This window comes from Platalea leucorodia (genome assembly GCF_965183815.1).
Source record: "Platalea leucorodia genome assembly, chromosome: 14".
Taxonomy (NCBI): domain Eukaryota; kingdom Metazoa; phylum Chordata; class Aves; order Pelecaniformes; family Threskiornithidae; genus Platalea; species Platalea leucorodia.
The window spans coordinates 11,239,706-11,257,335 of NC_138836.1; positions in this window are offsets into that span (position 1 = coordinate 11,239,706).

Genomic DNA, 17,630 nt, shown 5'->3' on the forward strand with positions numbered 1-17,630 from the left:
TAAAATGTACAGAAATCTATTTTATAATAATTTATTTTTAATTCCTAAGCAATTAATTCACTAAGCTGCCTAACCGCACTGGCTAGAACGGTAGCCCGTAACCTGTTTAACATTCCACGGAGTTTAATTCTAATATGTCTCTCCTTTTCTATTTTTTTTTTTCTCCTCCTGATTTCTCCTCTTATTGGTTTGGTTTGTAACAAACAGTGCTTCCATTTTTCCTAAACAAAATTTGTATTTTAAAAAAAATCAGAAAAAGTGAGGGTGGCAGGGGAGGGGCGAGGAGGGAGGGAAAGCACAAATTTATTTTTGTTACGGGTATCTGGCCTTTATAAACACTTGCTTTCCCTATTCCGGTGTCCCAGTCTCTGCTCCGGTGTTGTGCTCCCGCGTCCCACAGCTCTCCGGTTAGTCCCGCGGCCCCGGGGGGGCTTCCCTGGGGCGGGTGGGGAGGGAGGCTGGGCATCCCTCTGCAACCCACGTACCTCTGCTGAGCAGCAGCGTGTCTTACCGGTGGCTGTGAAGCGCAGGGAACCCCAAGCCGTACGGCTCCTGTCCTGCAGCCCCGGACTCTGCCGGGAGGGGAACACGCTCGTTTTCTAGCAGAGAAGCTGCAGAGCCTGTTGCATGGGCAGAGCTGTCTCCTCTGTATACTCTTCCTCCTTGCCTTTTGTCAAGGAGGCTCTTTCCCACGATCCCTCTATGCATTTTAAATCTTTACTGCAGGACAAATGTAAAAGTATATGTATCTGTCTGTGACACGCTCGGTGCTGGTCTGAATGACTTGAAGGAAGCGTTGCTGCAGGGGTGCCCGTGCGCCCAGGGCACCGCTGGGAGACGGCTGCGCCGGCAGTGCGGGGAGCAGCGTCCACCCACCAAAGACGCTGGCAGAGCCGCGGAGCCACGCGAAAACCCCAGGTCTCTGCTTGGAGCAATTCCCAGCACGGAGGGTGTCCCAGGACACGGCACAGGCAGCGCTACCTCCCGCCCTGCAGCCACCGGCACAGCCCCCGGTGTGTGAGACTGGGGAACATCAGCCTTGGCCCTCTTGACTCCCAGTACTTTTTGGTCCAACACCTTATCCGTGGTCTCTCCCAAGGAGCAGCACTTGCCTAGAGCCTGGAAGAAGCACTGCTTTGCCAACGAGGATGAATCTGTAGAAAAGCAGGGGGCTGTACTTGGGTTGGGGCGTTGCTGGCAGCCCGTGCGTGACCGGGTGCCTCCCCGATGCCCTGGGCGAGCACAGGGGTGGCAGCCAGGCAGGACAGGAGGCTCTGAGCTCTTATCCATCAACCCAGGCACAGTAACCTGGAGATCCTTCACCTCAGGTGGAACCAAAGGCTTTGGGGCGTTAGGCCAGGGTGGCGGGGCTCTCCTGAGAGCTCTAGCCGTGTTTTGCGTCCTCAGGAGGTTTTGATAAATACCATGTGTGTCGGATGCCTTATCATTACTGTCAGAGGTTCTGGTAGCTCAACTGGAACATTTTTGGAGCAAGGTGACAGCAGAAGTGATCCGCTCCTTGAATTTTTACCAGAAGCAGGGCCATGTTGTCTTCGGGCAACAGAAAACCCACGCACCTCACCTGCAAGCTTTGAAAGAACGTCCTGCGCCGGGCGCGGAGCTTGCTGGTTAGATCTCGTGTCTTACTGTGTAAGCACTTGCATAGAGCAAGCGGCGTAAGTAAAACTCGAAACAGCAAACGCACCAACGGGCAGAGCATATGTGAGTTGAGTTAATGCTCTAGTTTCATACGCATTGCCTGTGTAAATGCGTGCCCTGCACCTCTCCCCGGTCACCCATAGCAAACCACCTTTGAGCATTACATTGCTGAGCCATGCCCAGCTGTGGTGAAGTGTTTTCAGTGGCATTTCCCAGATGTTTCTTTTACTTTTGCAGCCTCCTTGCTCTTGCCTGCCCCTTACAGCTCTCTCTGGTGATGAAAAGGCCCTTCGGAGCCTGGCCTGTTCTCCCTGGGTCTTGATCTGGTCCTGCTCAGGTGGCTACAGCGAACAGCAGACCCACATCTGGGTCCACTGCAGGGATCGGCAGGTAAAGCGCTGCCCTTCAGTGCTTGCTTTGAACCTAAGGGCTCTTGGCTTGGCTCAGCTGTGTCACATCTCTGACGGGATTTAGGGACTTGCACCCCTGTCAGTGCCGGTGAGACGCGTGTGGGTTCATACATGGGGTGCAACGCACTGCGGTGTCCTCAAGGAAAGGCAGATGCTAAGCGTAACGTCAGGAGTGAGCTGCCCAGCAAACCTGCTGTGAGCGGGATGCAAATCCCTCCCTGGGGTTTGCCTCCAAGCACATCTTTCTACTAAAAGGGGCAGTTGGGCAAATCCTCTCCCTTTTTGCCCTGAGCCATTTCTAGCAGCGAAGCGACGCTTCGGATTGACGCGGTCCTGCTCCAGAGGTCACGGGCGTGGGTGCGGGACCTGCTGGGCTGCGCAGGTTGACAGACACCGCACACCACCCCCGTCCTGCAAAACCCAGCTGCAAACTCGAGTGGTAGTTGGATCTATGCATGCTTGGGGTCTTTGGTGTTTGCTCCAGCCAGGTCCCCGGCTCTGTTCCTCGCTGCCAGGACAGGCGATGAACGCTCGAGCGTGTCTGCTTCTCACAAACCCTGCTGCTGTTGGGTGACTGCGGGGAAGGGGCTGCAGGGGGTGAGGGCGGAGGAGAAGAAAATACTTCCTGGCGGAAAAGAGTGATTTTGAGTTCACAAAACCTCGGTCTTCCTGCGAGCCAGCTTATGCAATGTATGGAAAGAAGCTCGTCCTCTCCACTTGGCCTTTGGGCAAGCTCCCAGCCGCGCCTGCGCCGCTTCCCCAGGCGGTTTCGCTGGCTGAGCCCTTGCGCCGCGTGGCGAGAGCCGCCGGGATCTACCGCGTCGGCGCGGCTTCCTTCCCGCCCGGGTCCCTTCCGAGCGCGTGTGCCTGCCTGCTCCCGAACGCTGGAGGATTCCGCATCCGCTACGTCTTCCTTCTTCCTTCTGGGAAACAACTTTTTAATACCCCGATGCCTTCCTCAGCTGTACAGCAGAGCGTGGGCTTGATTTGTATAATCAAGCCCTGCTGCAAAATGCTCTCATGAAGCAATCTTGAGGAGTAGAAATACAGAGAGTGAATAATAACTCCTCTAACCTTAAGCAAATCGTTAGCCCCGGCTCAATATCCTCCGTAATGAAGTCTGCACTAGACTTTTAACGTCAAGGCCTTACCTAACAAATAAGACAATGAAGTGAATTCCCCGTGGTGTACGTCTGGTTGCTAATACTGGAATTAGTACTATTGTCATCATTTTAAAAAAAATATCTTTTAAATTAAGCTTGGAGGTGTGATTAGAAGTTCTTTTTTTTTTTTATTTTTTTCTTTTTCACATTGTAACATTAATTTATGGCTGAGTTTCATTCAGTCCTGTGTTCAGAAGTGCAGTACAGGTATTAGTGATGTGTTGTCTGTAACATGGTACTGTAGCGTAGCCAATTTGTAAAAAAAAGAACAAAACGTGAAGAAAAACAAAAAAAAACCACAAAAAAGAAAACTTGAAAAAAATGTAAATTGAGTATTTTGTGGTATGTACAACACAAATTAATTTTACACAGAGAAAGAAAGATGTTTCTAGGAAAATGAAATTCTGATAATTCATACTATTTGTATGAACAAATAAAAACTATATTTTACCAAGCGACGGACACGGTTGTATTCCTTCAGCGCTGCGGAGGTGGAGGTGGCCTCCCCACGAGGGTTTGGTGGTGCTGCCCCCGCCACCCCATTAACGCCCGTGCAGCTGCGCCGGCCCCACGGCAAAGCCCCGCCGCGCGTGCTGAAGCCAGCAGGATTTAATCGCATACGTGGGCTCCCACCCAGCACCCGGCTGTGTTTGGGAGCCCGAGGCTTCGCTGGGGCGTGAACGTGCACGTGTTCTGCTCGGTCGGGTTGTGTGGGGGCTGATCCGTCCCGTCGACAGCACCTTCATCAAACACCATTTCGGAGAAGGAGACCTGAGGGCTTGCCCTCAGTCCTGAGGATGGACGGCTTTGGTGTTCGGTGAAGCCATCCTCCTGCGTCAGGGATGCTGGAGGACAAATTCAGTCCTTTATGGCCGGTGGTGGGGAAACTCCCCAGTGCCAAGTTTCTTTTCAAAAGCATTGCTTTCAGAGTAGTGATGCTGGGCCAAACCTCTGGGGCCAGCGGTTGCCATTGCTCCCTATACACTTCGCACTTTAAGATATAAAAATTCATTATCATTAAATTCAGAGGAGTCCCAGGCCAGTGCTACACAAAGCAGCGCCTAAAGAGCGTTACAGGTTTATGTAATGTAGCAGTTGCCACTTAACTAAACTGAATTAAAATAATTTAATCTTTTTTAGCAAGTCTTGCATCCGGTGCGGAGTAATTGATGGGAGTCTCAGATTGCCCATTTTTCAGAGACCTTCTAGAAAAGGAGTCAAAAGTAAGCACAAGATTTAATACAGTGATTTAGGAAGAGTTCAACCTGGAAACCTCCAGCTTGGCGGGATTGTAATTAGCTGCTCCCAAACCCTAGCAATGCTTAAGCTCTATAGGTGCCTCATTTTTAAAATATGTATACATAGATTTTACTTTAAAATTCCCATGTACCTTTGAGTGGCACAGCTGGGTGTGCCGAGAGCTGACCGCAGCTTGATGGAGCTGAGCAACTTGTTACCTCATTCTCACCTCGCCTCGATTGCGTTCAAAGCCAGGTGCTCCTCTGCCGCTGCCCCAGCAGATGTCGATCCTGTAGGCACCCGAGGCCTGAGCGCAACCCGGTTTGGCAGCAGCTCATGGGGTGCTGTCCCTCGTTCTTGTGTTCTCTAAGAACTACTCAGTTCTGGGATGGACGGAGTGTGGGGGCTTCTCCTCCGCGGGGGACTGGTGCTGCAGAGGAAAGGGAAGGTAAGTCCCTGGGAAGTGGTGTTCAGCATCTGCCCCGTCCTCTGCATCTCCCTGTAGGCTATTCCCAGTTGCACCTGGGCTTGTGGATACTGGGGAGTGCTTCCCCACTCAGTTTGGGCCGGGCCCCATTCTGAGATGCTCTTTTGGCAAGAGCATCTAGAAGAGAAGAGTGTCTGTGGTTTATGGGATCGCATCCTGAATGCAGAGAAGCGTTTGCTCTGAAGGAGGTGGCCTGAAGGGTCTTGTGGTAGCTCTGGGGGCTTCTGCTAAGGGAGGAGGTTCTTGAAGGAGAATGGTTTGATGAGGAGGTAGGTGAGGCAGAGGCAGCCAATGAAAGGTTGCTGCTAATGATGGTGATAACTAAGGTGGATTTACTTTTTCTCTATGCTGGTGATGAGCTATTGCTTTCATCTAAAAATCAACCAGGTCTCTAGCTTGTGCAAACGAAGGTGGCATTTCTAGCAAAGGTGCTTGGAGTCTGGTGCTAAGACAACACCCCAGAAGGGTGTCACCTTGCAAAGAGGCTGGTGCCAGGGATGGGAAAGCACAGAGCAGGGGGGGAATTCATCTGAAAGTGAAAGGGCTGCTGCTGTAAGCATCTTCATGTGGCACCCGGAGGGTGCGGAGGCCTCTGAGGAGGGCGAGGGGAGGTTAAAATGAGGGAGGAGAGAGCTGGGGTAGCCTGTAAGCACGAGGGAAAGAGCTCGGGGGACCTGTGAAGGCAAAAATTGCTGTTAAAGCTTGGAGGTGAGTCCATGCTGACGCAGCCATTGAAAAAGTTGGTGGGTTTTGTAGGTAGCTCCATGTTTATTGGGCTTTGAACCATAATAATGCATTTAAAACAATCTCGAAGCTTAAGAAAGTTTTTACTGGGGCCTGGTTTAAGGCAGAAGTCATTATTACATGAGTGCTTTTTTTTTCCGTGGGACTGGTATACAGATGGCTGAGAGTTTGTGCTGCTGGCAGTCCCAGTTCCCTAACCGCCAGGATACTGCAATAACAATTGCTTTGCTTCTCTTCCTGAGTTTTTGTTATTTTTTCCCCCTTCAAAAATCTTACTTAGCCACTAGATCTGTCCATTAATAGCTTTATTTAATGCTAAACTTTATTATCCTCCAATTTCTCTCTGTGGTTAAGAACCATGGTGTTAACTCTTTTCCTAATGCATATATTTAAAAAAGTAATAATACTGACTAATTAGTTATAAATCATTCAGATGTTTCTATGCAAGGTAAGTGTTCAGCACCTTGTTGAATGGCCTCTTTATTAGAGAGAGGAATTCCTGTGGCAAATGTTAGTGTTGGTACCTTCAGCTGGGGTAAAACCTCATGGCCATTGCGAGTCCTCAGAGCGTCCTCTCCATCACGATTTCCCCATTTGTGGGTTATAACTAATTTCATTAAGCCATCTATCCCAGATCACCGCAGGGTCCTACACCCTAATTCACTGGGAGGGAACAACTGGTCCCAAAGACAAGGTAGGTTGGTTGATCTCGCTGTTTCTAAGCTCTTCTCACTAAGCTGTTTGCTCTGTTTACTGCTGCTTTCCCTTATTTTCCAGCAGACCATGGTTCAGTCCTGCAGGATTTTTAGATCTTAACTTCTACCTCCACAATTTCCCCCTCCCTCTGAGTAGGGGCTTACAAATAGGACTGCAAGAATCAGCCACTGTAACAATTGGGTTAAAAACTGAAGAGCATCCTCCAGGAATATTATTTGCAACTATTTATACAGTCAGCTATAACTGGAAGGCTTAATTCGTGCTCATTAAGTCTTCTCAGGTGCTTGATGAGAAGCAGTACAGCAGTGCTAAGTATTACTGCTTATTCAAGCTGCTTACAGCAATGAAGGCATCACCATTTGTCTTGGCTTGATCTTTTCCCATCCCACCAGGAGCTGGTAGGGAGGACATTGGTACCAGCTGTCCTCAGGAACAAAGTCTGATCTGGATGTTGGGCTCTTGCCAGAAATTACGTGCTGTGCCCTGGTAGTAACCAAAATTCTGAACAAAGGAATGAAGCTTTAAAATAATATGCTCAAAAAATGGCTTGGCAGAGAAGATGCAACTGGCTGCTTTGACATCTAGGTTATTTAGCTGGGAATTTATGTGTCAAAAGCTTAAAAGCTTTACCAAAGAAAATTTAAGAAAGCACCATGTTTCCAACTAATTAAGTAATGTCAGCCAAATATAATTTATTTCTCACCATCACTCATGTCTACAGTGGAATTATCTCGTTTTTGATTTCTAATGACTTTCTCTCTCTCATTAATCTGGCCATGAATTATTTTTATATAACTTTTTGGCATTGAAGCAAAGAAAATTTTTTCTTTTTAATAAGAACAGCATCCCTAGATAATTCTCCATCACCCTTGAAAGGGCGCAGGGAGTCTGGTGTGGCACAACTCTAGCTTCCCTCCCCAGGAACCCTGGTGGGCTCTACCCCAGGTCTTCCTCGGGGCCTCAGCTCGTCCTCGCTCCCTGAGGCATCCCTTGTCCTTTCTTCTAGTACCAAGGTAGGTATGCAGGTTCTGGTTTGTCTCTTATTCTAACAAAAGGAAAAAAAAAAAAAAAAAACCAAAACCAAACCCCCACACTTTTTCCTGCAGCTCCCAGGGAATTTTGTCAAGTGCTTTTCACAGAACCTTGCTGGCTCTTCTGTTCCTCGCAGCATCCCTGGCTCTTCTCGTAGATACAGGCTGCTGCAGAAATTTAAATTTGGTTGCTCCACCTGTCAGCTGTGGCTCGGTCCCAGGCATGTGCTTCCTGGTTATTGGAAGTGTTAGTTTGCCTGCTTTATTGCTTTGGTTCACATCTTGGTTTTTACTAATGGTTTGTTTTCTGAAGTTCAGCTCTTTTCCAAGTCCCTGGAGCAAGCTCTGAGGATGCTCCCATACAGGACTTTATCTTAGACTGGATCAGACATGTAGCTTGCATCCAGTATCCCATCTCCAGCCCCAGATAGCTCCAAGAGCAAGGAACTGGAGATGAACCTTTCTCTTCTGCTGCTCGTAGGTGAACAGAGGTGAATCTCTAATTTGGAGGTCCGTGTTCTGCCTGGGTTTTGTCCAGCAGCGCATCTGAGTCCCTTCTCTGGTCAAGGCAGACCTTGAATGTAACATAAAAAGATTAGCAAATACCCCTTGTTATGAAACTTCCAGCCTCAGCTGCAGATCAAAGAAACTTGGGTAATTTAGAAAGGCATCCAAGTATTGGGTGCTTTACATATATTGGCCTGAACCTCCAAAAAATCCCTTTGTTTCCAACCACTGCAGAAGCAGAGCCTGCTACCCACAGTCACCAAGAGCAATCCTACTGCATCTCCCATGGGAGGATCTGCTGTTTCCAGCCAGCCCGGGTTGCTGCAAGGTAACCTGGTTGGCAGATGACCCGGGCAGACAGCTAGAGCTGCTCCAACACCTCCCTGGGGAAAGCAGGAGGGAGCACGCAGCCAGAAATGCCAGCAGGGAAATGCCAGGCAGGCAGAGCCTCAGCTGGCAGAGGCTGGCTGCCTTCGAAGGGCGAGCTGGGGAGGCAGCTGCAGGCAGCGAACAGGTCGCTGAAGGGTGATACAGAAAATGGGTCAGGTAGGACTGTGTAGGGATGCTTCAGATATTGTCTTTCTGCGCCCTTTGCATGGGCAGGGGTTGCTAAGAGGTACTTTATATGTAAGAGCATTTCTGAAACCCAGTGGGTCATGCCCACTGAGATAATAAGTGCATAATTTAAGTAAGTTGGATGTGGCTGACTAGCCACAGCTCTTCAAGCTCTCATCAGGAGTGAAATTGCACTGCTGGCTGGTTTGGGATAAGAGAAGTCACCTACAGCTCAGCATTCCCCTGCGGCTTCACCAACAGCTTTCAAGGGGAATGTGGTTACAGCTGGCTTGGATTTACCATGGGCTTCCTCTGAGATGACCAGCCGGGCTCCAATGGTGAATTCCCAAAGCTGAGCTCAGGGAGGGACAGGGGGAAAGTGAGCAGGTGAACAACACTCATGTGGTTGCAGCCCATAAAACTGGAGGACTCTGGCTGGTGCATGACATGTCACTGCTGAGGAGTGGGAAAGGCTCTGGCCAACCTGCCCTGGACCCAGGGTCCCACGTCTCAGTGGGCACAGGAGAGACCATGTTGTCTACAACCTGCTGTAGGAGATGCAGAGCTGTTCTACCCTATGTCTTGCTCTCCCCTCCTCCTAAGCCAAAGCAAATCTTGAAAAACAAAAAGCCTGACAAGCAAAACTCCCCTAAAACCCAAAGGAGTTTTTTGACTCATTTCTCTCCCCCAGATTTTCATTATTTCCTACGGAAAATCCACTTCACCTGTGGAAAACTGCTTTGCAGAAACTTCCATGTAGTTAAAAACTAAGAAAACAACTTTTTGGAAAATGGAGTGGCATTAACACTTTTTTTGCTAATTCTGACCCGGCATAAGGCAGCCAGATGGGGCAGTGGGGATCAGAGGAAGGACCCGGACAGCTGGATGTGGCTCTGCAGCAGGGAGGGAGGCGAAAGCCCAATGTCCCAGCTGATACCTGAGCAGACTTGCAGATGAAGGTCTATCATCAGGCAGATATGGAGATATGCTGGAGCCACTGGGCTGTACTGGTATCCAAACCCATGCTAACTGCTGTTCAGCGATGGACTAAAACAGAATTGACAGCAGACGTGTCAGACTGCACTTGGCTTTCTTTAATCACAAGAATGATGGAAAAAGTAAACTTCAAGCCAAGTACTAACACGGCTCGGCTAGGGGAAGCTCCAAAGCACAGATCTCCTAGGGCCCAGCAGCACCAAGAAAGCCTGGGGATGCCAGCCCTGCTAAAGCGCAGTGTCAAATTTAGCAGATATCTACCCAAAAGCTGGGGCCACAGTCACGTGCAACTGTGAGTGTGTTGCATCTCTGTCTGCAGTATGGGCTGTGGGCTGCTCAGGGGATCCAGAGACGTGGACAATTCAAGATCATCATAGAATAATACTGTAATAACTTTTTTCAGATCTTTGCATCAAATTCCAGTGTGGAAGGCCAGATCCTCAATTTGGTGTAAATCAGCCTCACTTAGCACCCTGCCGCTGAGGATGTCCAAGGGATTTCAGTGGATCAGCAGGGCTTAGGGCAGCTGGTAGGATCTGCTTCTACACAGCTTCTGGGCGAAGTACAAGCCTTCAAAAGACAGCAGCAAATGCCTGGGCAGTCAGGTGCTTTCCTGCTCCATCCTGAGCAGCACCGCGGTACTGGTCGAGATTGTCTCTTATTCTGCCTACCTTGACCTGGGCACGGATGCATGAAGTGATACGGTTGTACAAGAAATCCAGTTGGCTGTCAGTCCTCAGGAGATGCATGTGCTGTGTGTCAGGCTGGCATTATTCACCCCTGGAGGGGTAACAGCACAGGGATCTCATTACACCCCCTCTGTGTATATTTGCTTTATACGGCTTTGTTTGAAAGCATGCTTGGCAACTCAGTTGTTCAAGTGTTGTGCTGGAAAATACACAGTATTTTAGTACCAACAGTGAATAACAGCCTCCAATCAGAGGGATACGAGTCAAATAGTACGGCGGTATGGGGAATGCGGGGTGAGGGGTCTTGCACAGGACCTCTAGGAGCAATTGGGACTTGGGACATGAGGACTGGAGTAGCTGTGGAAGGGGAGCGTATGAAATATTTGCTGAGTGTGTTGCCATTTGTGGTAGAGCCCTCAAAGAGCCACCAGTGAAAGGAATTAACCCTTGTGCTCACGTGTAGCTCCTTAAAGATGAAGCCCAGAGTGCCTGTTTGGGTCTGCACAGATGACCAAACCAAGAGGCCATTGCAGGTGGAGAAGGCCACATTCAGAAGTTCTGACTGTTTCAGGGACTCAACTTCACTTTCTGCCCTCTCAAAGAAGGATAATGGTGGGAGACTCGATCTTCTGGATGTTTCTTGGCATTTCACAGGCACTCCAAAAGATTCATAATGAGGTGCTTTTCCAGTTCTGTACAATCCCATTTCCAAAAGCAACATGGGCTCTTGGCATTCATTTTCCTATGGAAAGCTAATGGGAACTAAGTTCCTATGGCCTCTAGCTTCAAAATATAAAAGCAATTTGCTTGCACTGGCACTGCTGGCAGTTAGATGCCTAACTGGGATCTGGGCTTCAGGACCAATTATTTCTGAAAATGTTACCTCAAACATTTAATCCCCAGGTGCTTGGGCAGTTGGGCAGTTTCTCAGCTTCTTCACAGGTCCACAACTCTGTTAGAAGGTCATCTAAAAAGTGGAAAAAAAAAAAAAAAAGAAAACTACAACAAAACACCTGCATTTTGAGAGGCTTGGGTTTTGTTCCTGGATTGTTTGGATGGGGGGTTTTTTTTTGGTGGTTTTTGTTGGTTTGGTTTTTTTGGTGTTTTTTTTTGTTTGTGGTTTTTTTTTTTTTTTTTTTTTTTTTTGCAAGCTCCTTACCCTGCCTGCATGCCTCTGTTTTGTTTCCACCCTGAAAGCAGAGCTTCTGGTTCTGCCTTAGCTTACCCTGGTGGTGGTGTTAATTCTGGTGCGGCACTTGGATACTACAGCTGCATGCACGTGTATCTCTTGTTGTTCACCACCTTCACTCTCCCATTTAAAAGTGTAAATAATGATGTGTCCTGGGAATAAACAGTAAGTTCAGGAAGAGCTCATACGTTAGAAAAGATTGACTAATTCTTGGCAAGGGCAAGTTGGCATAGCTGTGTTGTCTTGAAGGGACCTGAACTGATTAATGTTAGCAATGTGGCTGGCCCTGTTTCTCCAGATGTTCTGGTGAATGCCTGCATATAATGAATCCTGTCTGGAAATCCAGAGAAATTTGTGAATATTTGTGGGATAAAGATGGTGTTACATGGGTTACTGTGACCATGCATGGCTCAATGCAGGGCAATAAGCAGCCTGACTCTGCTTGCTGAGACATTGAATGCTGCCAGAGAGACCCTAAGTCAGCTGCAGATGAAGCTGTTGCAAGTCACTGTTGAAGGTGGATTTATCAAGTGAGCGATCGTAGCTTGCTGCTTCTCGTTGCCTGTGTGTGACATAAACATCTATTATCTTCATTTGTAAAATTTCTCTGCGGCTCACCTCAGGGCAGATACTTCTGAGAGCTCAATTACAGGCAGTTCAGGCAGTTAGTTGCTTGACAACACTTCTGGCAGATGCTGGCAGAGTGCAGGCGCTGTATCCCTGTCAGACAGCAGATCTCTCCGTTTATTAATGTCCTGTCATCAAGCGGTGCCTAAAGTCACCTGGGCAGCTGCTGGGTTTCTCAAGGGGATGCAAAAGGATGCAGCCTCGAGCATGAGGTCCTTGTGGCTGTTACAGGAGGTCCCAAAAGGTCTTTGGCCACATTGAGCCCATTGGGATGGAAGGGCAGCATCACTGGGTAATGGTCGGTCCTTGTCCCCGAAGACTGTGCCATTCAGATGCAAGAAATTTCATCCCCGCTCTACAAGTGCAAAGGGGTGAAGTGATTTACCCAAGGACATCAGGAAGCCTGTGGCAGAGCTTGCAATTAAAGGTGGGGTCCTGGCCCTCAGCCCACAGTTCTTGTTTCTAGCATTAAAGCAGATACAAATCCCATCTGAGGACTGGATCTCTGCTCTCCTGAGGGATCAGAGGGCAGAAACTCTGTCCCCGTGCCGGAACCACCAGCTGAAACAGTCCCTCTGGTGCCTGAGGGGGTGGTCACTGCTGTCCTCTACCTCGTGTCTCCCTGCCTGGTGGGTGACTAGGGAAAGGAGGGGTCTCTGCAGGCTTACAGCACCCAAATGATGTCTTTTGAGGCAGCTCTCTAGCTCCTGCTCTGCTGACTGACACAATGAGAGTAGGAAGGGGCTAAGAGTCTCCTGATAGTGATCTGGGTTCTTTTAAAGTTTTATTTATTTAAAGAGACTTTCATTCCTCTTCTAAAAGGCAGTGGAAGGGCCCTGCATGGCCAAATGGCAGCTCCAGTGATCAATTAGTTCCTCCTAACAACCAACATCCTGCAGCGGTGAAGGGTCACGATCAATCACTACCTATTATTATTACATGATGAAATTGTAATTATGGGAGGGAAACACTGCATTACACTTTCACATCCGTCATCCCAGAGCTGCACGCTTAGGCGGCACCTTTCAGTCAAGTTCAGCAAAGTACTTAACGAAGGTCCATTAGCCCGCTCTTCCCTCCCTGCCAACAGGCGTACCTGCCTCCTGGCTTGACACAGGCAAGAACTGAGGCAGAAACAAGGTGAGGGGAAAAGTGTGTAAAAGAGAGGTTATTGCACCAAAACTCTTCCAAGCGAATCCCTCAAGTGTCCTTACTGCTTCACTGGTGGCACAGTATATCCCCTAACCAACTCATGTCCTTGGTCCTAAATGAATGGTCTTCGGATCTGTGCAAATAGGAATTATTTCTTTTTGCTGGCAATGCTAAACAATCTTTTTTTTTTTTTTTTTTAATGAAAACAACCTGAAGTTCCTGGCAGATCACAAAGTTTAAAAACAAGAAAAGAATAAATCCCTGGAGTTTTGGTTGCCCCAAGATGAATTATTTTGCTAGAAACAATCTGGAAGTTCAAAAGTGCCTCTTTTGATTGGCACATTAAAAAGAGTTTGATTCTGTTTTGAAAATACCTGAAAAACGTGCCTTTAGAGACTTTTTATATATGAGATAAATGAATGAAGTATTTTGTAGTCGGCCAAAGAAAACTTTTGTTTAAAATATTGGTCAGAAGCTTCCCTCTTATTTTGAAGGGGTCAAATATCTGTCAGAAATAAGCCTTTTGTGGGGCGGTTGGATGGATTTAGATGACCTCAAGGTCTCTTCTAGACTATCTTCTGTGACCCTATGACATTAATCTCTGTTCTAATGGCCTGATCATCAGTTATCGCTGGATAAAGGAAAATGTCATTTGATAATACCTCCCTGGCTGCGTTTGCACAGGCTGCTCCCTAGCCCTCAGCCCCGCAATGCAATGCGGGAAAGGGAACTGCGGGGCACCTGTACCCACTTTTGCTTTCCACTGCGGATTGTTGGGAAGCTGCCACACATTATGTTGGGGCTGGATATGTTCCTGTACTGCCCTAGAGCACGAGAAGAATAAAAAGCCCATCATATCTCCCAGCCTAGACCTCCCCAACAAACGGAATTTGCGTAGATGAGTCCAGATGCCTTGCTCTGGCTAGTGAGGGTAGAGGGGACCCAAGTCAATTATATCCCTGAATTAGGCATCTCATGGGATTGAGGTGAATCTGGACCAAAATAACCATGCGGCTGATCTCTTGTCCCAGGGCAGAGCTGATAAAGTGGACAAGGGGGTCTTTCCCTGCAGCCAAACAACAGTAACTTGAGAGCTGCTTTGGTTGCACATACATGAGTAATTGTTTCTCTTTTGGTCAGAAGACCACAGCCAATGCAACATCTCTCTCTTTAATTTTCTTTTTTTTTAAATATATTTCCCCCTTTTTTTTTTTTTTTTTTTTTTTTTTTTTAAGGAGAATTTAGCCTCTAGCCCTGCCTTTTCCCCAAGAAGATGGCTCCCAACAATGGCTTCCCTGTCCCCATGGGGTGACTTTTTTTTTTTCTTTTCCCCTTTCTGCCCCTAGTTGCTTTTATGTTCACGTGGTCAATATTTGCACTGTCCTGTTAGGTGCTTTTGTGATGTTAAGCGTACAATAATTTTTTTTTTTCTTATCTCTTCTTGATTGTTTCCTCCTGTCTCCCTCAATTGTAACTGAAGAAAAGTTGTTTGTGAAATCTTCAGCACAAAGGCGGCAAGGCTGGGTTAGAAACAGTGGTTTTCTGCTGCAAAACATCCAAAGTGTCCTGTGGCTGTCTCTGTTTGGATTAACCATGTGCTGTGCCAGGAAAGCTGGTGCTTGGGCGCTTAATCTATTTGTCAGCTTCTCTTGATTGCGAAGACTGGACTTGCACTGAACTCCTGGTAAGCTCTGCCTCGGGGAGGATGCCATTGGGCTGGAGAAGGCCCTGAGCTGCTGGTCCAAAAGACTTCTGAAGTGTTTCTTATCAGAGGATAAGAAATTTTTCTAAACACAGAACAAAACAGGAGGGTGGGGGGAAAAAAAAACATCACTGAGACAGTCTTCCCCTTGCAACGGCGAGTTATCATGTCCCCTGACAAGGGAGTCTCTCCAGTTATTCTTAGACAGACCTTGTTTATAAAAATGTTAGTACAGAGTTCACAATAACAGAACCCTAATTGACCTGGAGTGTGTATTAAATAAATAATGAATGGGAATAAAGTATCAATGAGTGGTGTCTATAGCAGACATCTGTTTTCTCACTGGCCTGCAGCCATACCTCTCTGGGCTGTGATCTCATCAGCCAAGCGAGGTCAGCCGAGTTCAGCTCTTGGATGAATATAAGCGTGCGGATGGCAATGCTAATGGGAGTTGTGTGCTGGTAGGGCGAGCGTCTGGGCTTGCTGTTCACTGGTACCTGCCCTGCCTGAAAGCACAGGGAATGACAGGCAGGTCATCGACCTCCCAAGGATGATCATCTTGAAATCCTAGACCCGCTGACAAAATTTGGTGGTCAGATGTGTGCTGCACGTGGATTAGTAACAGCTTCTGTCTAAAGATTGTTTCTGAAAGTTATGATATACTCCAATGTTTTTATGGGGTGCTGAATGGCAGAAAGGCGCCAGAGTTGCTTCTTGGCAAGCAAACAGCATAAACACCCAAACAAATGTCGATCAGTGCTATTCCCAGGAAGAAGCCAAAGGTGTAGCAGATTTTGGAAGGGTTTTAATAAAAAAAGGAAAGCAGGGGCGTGTTTTCACAGCAATAAAGCAGTTTCAGATGGAGCTGACTGATGTTAGTGGGGCTTTGTCAGAGAGCGAGAGGAGATCAGCCCATAGGATGACCAGATGTGGGCTCTGAATCTGCCTGATCTACAGGAGGAGTGTTTTTGCTTTGGAGAACTAGATTCTCCTATCTAGAGCACAGATATGAATAGATGCAAAGGTCTTTCTTGAGGTGAAGAAGCAGTTTTTTCAGTTTTAGCCCCTTATTCCTAAAAGTAGACTCAGCTGTACCTTCAGTGCCCTTAAAATTGTGGAATTGCCCATGGTAGGCGGCCTGTAGCTGTCAGTCCAATGTCCCTATTCTGTGCACACTGTGAGCGGAGCTGAATACATCTTGCAACATAAAAACCAGCGTCTGGGTTGCAGCTGGGGGCGGTGGGGGGGAAACAGATCTGCTGTCCCAAACAAAATATCCCCCGTCAGGCTGGAATTTCCCTTCCCTGGCTCCCGTGGCTGCCCGCTGACCGTGCTGGCTTGGGGTTCCCCTGGGCTGAGCAGAGCACTTTGCTGCTTAGCTGCACTTCAAAGTGCTTTTCCTTTCTGCAGCTGCCCTCTGCCATCCCTAGCGCCATCAGCTACTCAAACCCAAGATTTCTTTCCTATTGCAGAAGGTTGCTTGGGAAAACTTGCCAGAAAGGCAGCATTCACTGGGCTCAGCCTCGAAACCCCTTTTCTCCTATCTGGTTATCTCTCCTCTCCAGTCCTTTGACTTGCTAGCATGGCAGCTTGCCCGAGGCTGTGCGTTTCCTGCATCATTTTTGGGGCAATGGCTAAAACATCTGGCATTCAGCCTTTTTGGAGGAACGCTTTGATTTTGTGAAGAAACGAGGTTGTCTTGTCCAGCCAAGCTCGGACCCTTGGGCTGCCCCAGCACACAGCAGGACGTAGGAGATGGTACGAGGTCCCTCCGTGCTTTTGGGGGTTTAGTGCTGCTTTCAGTGGATTAGCTGCAGCCAGAGCCTTGTTCCTGACACATCACTTGAGCTGAGTAATATCCTAAGTGATTCTGAGTCTAGCTTTGCTGTTAGAAATGAGGGCATGAGGGCAGAGGAGAGGGGGTCTGTTTTGCTTTGAATTAGCTTCTACTTCTGAGGCCTCAATTACACTTGGGTCATGATTTCTAGAGTTCTTTTTTCTTGCAAGCATTCATGCTAGAAATGAAGTTAAATTAGGGAGTTGAGAGTTGCGTACATAATAGTGTGCGTCCCTGTGCTAGGGACTTAAGAGAAATGCCAAATATAATGGATTTCATGATAAAAACTGCAGAAAACAGTAGTTCTGTGTGTTGACAGCTCCTGGAGTGGAGCAGAAGTTGTGTTGATGTTATCATCTACTTAATTAGATGTTTTGAGCCCGAAAGTCTTCACAGTGGAGATGTCATTGGCTGCATGTGGTTTTAAGGAAGGGTTCATAAGTAGTATTTGGCCTCTGAAAAAGGCCAATTAGTCTAAATGACACTTTAGCCAAAATGACAGGACATGAGCGATTGCCTGGGAGAGAGGCTGCTAATGGGTGACTTTCAGTTTGTGTCTGTCTGCTTAAACGCTGTCAGAAATCTAATGTCGAGCCGTTTCTTGTTTCCCCCTCCTCGGTGCATTGAGGGGAAATGGCTGTTCCTCTCTGGTGTGCTCCAAAAGGTGCAGACATGTACCTGCCCCGAGGGGGTGGAAATGGAGCCGGAGCCCTTCGCCTGCTGTCGGTGAAGGGTCAGGGCAAGCTCCAAGCGACTGAGCAGAGAGTTACCCACAGCTCCCTCCCACCCAGGTTCTACCCAGTACTGTCATGATGAAATACCTTCCCTTTCTCCTCCATGGTTTTCCACCTTCACCCAGCTCCCCACAGCCCAGCTGGTCCCACCTCCGCAGCCCCTTGGGTAGTCAACACCATGAGTCCATCTTC